Consider the following 6,000-nt stretch of genomic DNA (forward strand, 5'->3'; position numbering starts at 1 on the left):
CAACTGCTCATCTAAAACTTTTCACATGAGGAATCTCCTTAAGAAGAGTGTCATTTTCAAATGGTGTGAGGAATGCAATAAGGAATTTCAAAAGATTAAATATGAGGTTGCTCATGCTATTCCTCTGAAACCTTTTGATATCAATGACAGGACCATAATAATGACAGATGCTAGTCAGAAAGGTCTTGGCGCGGTTTTAATGCAGCGCAGGGATGGAAGGGAGGATGTTGTAGCTTTTGCTTCAAGAGGTCTAAAGGGTGCAGAAGGAACATACTCGGTAAAAGAGCGGGAAGCTTTAGCTTGTTGGTGGGGAATTGTTCATTTTAAGCACTACCTATGGGGCTCTAAATTTACTGTGAGGGTTGATCACAAACCTTTGGTACAACTCTTCACTACAAAAGGAGCGGAGAGGGCAACACCCCGTATTGCGAAATGGCAATATAGACTGTTAGAACATAACTTTGAGGTGGAGTACGTTCCGGGGAAAAAGAACATAGTGGCGGATTGCCTGTCTAGGTTGCCAAGTATTGAGGACATAAAAGAAGTAGATGAGGTGGAGGAAGGAGACCTATTTTGTTTTGCCATTTTTAATCCTTGTAGTGCCATTTCAGAAAATGAATGGAGAGAGGCTTACTCTAGTGATGTGGACATCAAGAAGGTAATGGACACGATTCATACAGGATGGAATAATGAATCACCTCTTGATGACTCTATTGGTAGATTCAAACATATCTTTGAGTTGTCAGTAATTAATGGATTTTTATTTTGTTCTACTTCTCTTGTAGTTCCTACAGCTATGAGGAATAAGGTTCTTACCCTGGGCCATGAAGGACATATAGGGATTCGTACTATGAAGAGAACGGTTAGGGAGTAATTCTGGTGGCCGGGCCTTGACAAACATGTTGAACATTTTGTCAGGGATTGTATGCAATGTATTGTCAGCGACAAAACTCAGGTTACTGTTCCCAGTCCTGTTCAAGCTGTAGAAATTCCTTCAAAACCATGGTCCAAGTTGGCTATTGATCTCATAGGTCCCTTAAAGTTGTCGGATCATGGTGTGTTGGAGTATGGTATCGTTGTTATGGATTATTACAGCCGTTGGCCAGAATTAAAGTTTGTGAAGGTTCCCTCAACGTCTTGCATTCTTGCATAATAGAATTCTTTAGAATTTCTTTTTGCAAGGGACGGGGTTCCTGATGAAATTGTTTCTGATAATGGTTGCCAATTCACTTCTTCGGAATTTGGTGAGTTTTTAAAATTCACAGACCTAAAACATACCAAAACTTCTCTTTATCACCCTAGGAGTAACGGCCTTGTGGAAAGGTTCAATAGGGTGATTAAGGACAACATACAGCTCTCTAAGGCTAGCAATCTAGATTGTAAAAAAGAACTTCAAAATTTGTTATGGGCTGTACGCACCACTCCCAATTCTGACACAAAAGTTTCTCCTTTGGTTTTACTCAGAGGTCAGATTCCTTCTTCTAAAATGTTGAGAGGATGGATGGGGGGGTTTTAGCGTGCCAGTAACAAAATTACAAGAGGTTGACAAGAAAAGGGTTGAAGCTCAAAAGTACGTTCAATCCAGTACAAAACAGCCCAATGTGGAAGTGGGAGATTGGGTGCGTGTAAAGTGTTCCAGAATTGTACCTAAAGGATCATCAAAGTTTTCTCATCCTCAACTTGTTGTGAGGGTCAATAAAAGTGCTGTACAATTGGAAGGTGGTGGAATAGGGGCAAGACTTCTGTTTTCAACCACCACAATTCATCTTGTGTTGATTGGCCTACTTCTTATCCTAGCCAAACCAGTACATGCCTCGATCCCCACATTCGTGAGAGTTCGCCTAGGTCAACAAGATTGCCTAGCAAATTTCGTGATTATGAAATGTATTAATGAACAATTTAATATCTTAGGATCTAAGTTATTAATTTTTGATTTGTGGTAATATTGATGTATATACTTTGTTTTCAGTTGTATAGGGGAAAGATGTGTTAGGTTCCATCTGTAGCGTGCTGCGTGGAACTTCCATGTGGAGTCCGGTGTGTGTGTGTTCGAGAAGCGAGGGAGGTGACCGTTGGGAAGAGATGAGGAGAGAGAGCTGGTATATTGGCTGTCCCCGTGTCCTGCTGAATTAATAAAGAAGTTATTCAACTCACGGTTCCTGTGACTTCTTTTCACAGACGTTTTCTTAGTAGGCACCGTACCTTCGGCGTTTCAAGACGTCACAGGAGTCAGACACAATCTTTTCCTTAGCAGGCGCAGTACCTTAGACCCTTACTAGAGGTCAGTTAGGTCAGCCAAAGGTCCCTCATGAGGTCACACAGGTATCCACCACTGCCCCTTCGATCTCAGGACTCCAGCAAGGTATTTAGGAACGAGCTTCTAGGGAGTGGAGAGTTAGTGTGGGAGCAGTACACATGAAGTGATGAAAACCAACCAGAAGTACTGCCGCCTGATAAAAATAAAATGATACATCCGTGTGCACAAAGATCAACAACTGCTTGATGTTGGCAGAAGAAGATCACGTAAAAAATCGAAACACTTTTCTTAGAGTTAGGCACAAATCATTTCTTGTAGCAAGCTGCAGTACCCTTGCTCTTTACTAGGTGTCCCAGAAATAAAAGTAAATTGATATAGCAATGTGCAAAACGAAAAATAAATTTCTCAGCAGATGAAGGATGCAACTTATACAATCAAAGCAGTTTCCCTGGAGTCAGACACACATCTTTTTCCAGAGCAGCCTGCAGTACCTTCGTACATTCATTAGAAGTCTCAGTTGTCAGAGATAAATCTTGCCAATAGCAGGCTGCAGTAGCTTAAGTTGTAACTAGAGATCCCTGTAGTAAGTAAAACTCGTTTTCTGAAGCAGGGTGAAGTACCTTAGGCTAGTACTAGAAGGCTCTGGAGTCAGACATATGTCCGTCCTGTAATCAGGGTGCAGTACCTTATGCAACTACTTGATCTCTCCCTGTGTGCACCACCGTCCATTCAGACCCAGATTCCAGGGAATTATGAGCAGAGCTGATTCATGGGAGTCTTTGGTTGATAAAAGCTAAACGTTTGAATCTGCTTTGGTTTTCAGCTGGCAAGATCACAGAGACGCTGTAGCCTCCACATACATTTGCCTAGTCACTTTCGTAAGTCTATCAATTTTTGCTCATGTCCTTCATAAGTGTTAGGTTGTGATAATAGTACTTATTATGGCTCTAAACACATTCCTATATGTGGTGGAAGAAGTCATCCTACTATTAGCCAATACTAGTCACTTGTGAGTAGAAAGAGAATGTGAGAGAGCAGAACACAGAGTGATGAAGAATAAAGTCTGCTAAACATGAAATGATGCAGCAATGGGTAAAAAGAAAATAAGTTCTTTGATCTCCGCAGTGAAAGAATGCAACTCATCAAAACACTTTACATGGAATCAAAACACAAAACGGTTTTCACAGCAGGCTACAGTCCTTTGTTACTAAGTACCTGGAGTCAGAAACAAATCTTTTCCTCAACAGGGAGCAGTACTTTAGGCTGTTACTAGAGCTCTCTAGAGTCACACATTTATTCTTCCTGCAGTCAGGCTGCATGAACCTATGCATGTGTGCACCACTGACCCTTCAATCTGAGAATTCCACATAATTATGAATACAGCAGTTGCCCTTGGTTGAAAGTGGAAAAAAACAATGGCAGAATGTTGAATGCATTTTTAGGTCTCGCCTAGCAATGCAGCGCATGCGCTGCTCGATTGTCGAGATTCATTGTCGATTTTTCTTCGGAAGGGGGACAGGAGATGTGCATGCGTATGGACAGGAGATGTGCCCAATAACAAAGCTGATCCAGACCGTAGAAGCAGCAGAAGACGAGATGACAAAAGTAGGTTTTGAACTTTGGCCAGATTTCTTTGTATGCTGGGCTGGAGGGGGTTTGTTTCATTCATAGCCCTGGAGGGCAGAAGATCTACCACCCAGTCTGCATTTTGAAAGCAAAGCTTTGTCAATCATGTTTGCCGCTGAGACGGCGTTGTATGAGTGAGGAGCGACTTTTTTTAGGTCTCGCCTGACCCAGCGCATGCGCTGGTCTGGCGAGACGTTTTGAGAGGGCTCCAAAAAGTGCTACCAGGCCAGCCTAGAGCTACAGTGCATGTGCGCAGGCGCGCGCGCCACACTTTTCCGCGATTACTTTCACGGCCGCTTGGCATAGCCAATAGGTCTCGCTTTTGGGACCTTATAAGTATTTAGTTATGCAGCTGTTGCATGGCTAACCACTTATAAGGTCCCAAAGGCGAGACCTATTGGCTATGCCAATGCTTGTTTTTGTCTGGTTACTGACTGCTTTAATGTGTGAATATCTCATTGCCATGCGCGCGTTCACTTTCCCTCCCTCCCTGTCACGTGCACAGCGAAAGGGCATGTTTGTTTACTTTTTCAACGAGCTCCACTGCCCCGAGCTATCGAACTGTTGTGTTCCAATAACAAAGCTGATCCAGACCGTAGAAGCAGCAGAATACGAGATGACAAAAGTAGGTTTTGAACTTTGCACAGGTTTCTTTGTATGCCGGCCAGAGGGGGTTTGTTTCATTCATAGCCTTAGAGGGCAGAAGATCTACCACCCAGTCTGCATTTTGAAAGCGAAGCATTGTCAATCATGTTTGCCGCTGAGACAGCGTTGTATGAGTGAGGAGCGACTTTTTTTTTTTTTTGGTCTGGTTACTGACCGCTTTAATGTGTGAATATCTCATTGTCATCAGTTCTTCAAAAAAGTACAGTAAGTATACAGACATTGAAAATGGGATTTGGGTCAGCTCCCCTCAACCATTAGCTTTCATGTGCTCTTCATGGTTTGGCATCTGCTTTCTGGGCCCAGTCTGTCAAGGCCAAAGTTTTTGTGGATGTTCCATTGTCTCAATTGTGCCCCTAAGGGGATGGATCATCAAGTAGTCCTTTTATTAGGCTCTAGATGTGACAACACTTAGCTTGATGTTGCTTTCCACAGTCTTTTTTTATGTATTTACTCTGTGCACGCATCAATTTGATTTACGATTTTACTTTTTTTGTTAAGGCAGTGTTTGCTGTTAGAATGCCTTGGAATGTCATAAAGACACGGTCAATAACTAATTGCTGTGGAAGGCCAATAGGTATTCTTTTGCTGTCATGTAACATTTTGTTGGATATATGACTTATTTTGTTCACAAAGCAGAGACCTGTGCACTCAGGATTTTTTTAAGCTGCCACAAGAATTCTGGCTCTGTCAGTATATTCTGTGCAGTGTTTTGCTGTTTATGCCTTTTTAAAATAATCAATTAATATACAACTTAATCTTCTGACTTTTCATAACACTGTTCTTTGAACGCACAGCATAACTCTACTACTGCAAATAAGCAAAGGGTCCATACTTCTATATTGTTGTGTTCAGGATTTTGCTTCATGGTGGTATTTTCTTTTTAGAAGCACTCGTGGCAGCGTGTGTACTGTCTCCCAGCTATTACCAAACACTCCCACTAACAAACAGCCATACTTTTTTTTTGCTTTGGCAGTACTTATTTTTCATTTGTAATGAATGTAAGGCTTTTCAAAATAGAACAACACGGGCTGTAAATGCGATAACATTAATTTTCTTCTCATCGACCATGGCTACTGTTCTTGCTACAATGCAGTTTTGAAAATTGTTGCGATTGCTTTATCTGCTTTTCGGAAGCTGTGACCCATAGTGAGGTCCCCCCCCCCTCCCTTTTTGCTCTCAGTAATTGTGGATTACTGTGCTTCATGCAGAAACAATTGGGTTCTCGTTGTGCCTCCTAATGGACTAGAATATTAAAGTTCTAATTCTTAAGTGTTGTGCTGAACAGGATCACCGTATAGAAATTAATAGCAGGGCTTTGGCTTTTTAACGGCTTATGGTGTATTTTTAAGAAGTAAAACTTCCCTATATCTACAACCATCCACCATGTAAATGAAATTTTATGGTTTTCCCCATAGAGCACTTGGTTAGCCCAGTGAGGGTTTAGCATTTTG

The sequence above is a fragment of the Triturus cristatus genome, chromosome 7, assembly GCF_964204655.1.
Source record: "Triturus cristatus chromosome 7, aTriCri1.1, whole genome shotgun sequence".
In the NCBI taxonomy this organism is placed as follows: domain Eukaryota; kingdom Metazoa; phylum Chordata; class Amphibia; order Caudata; family Salamandridae; genus Triturus; species Triturus cristatus.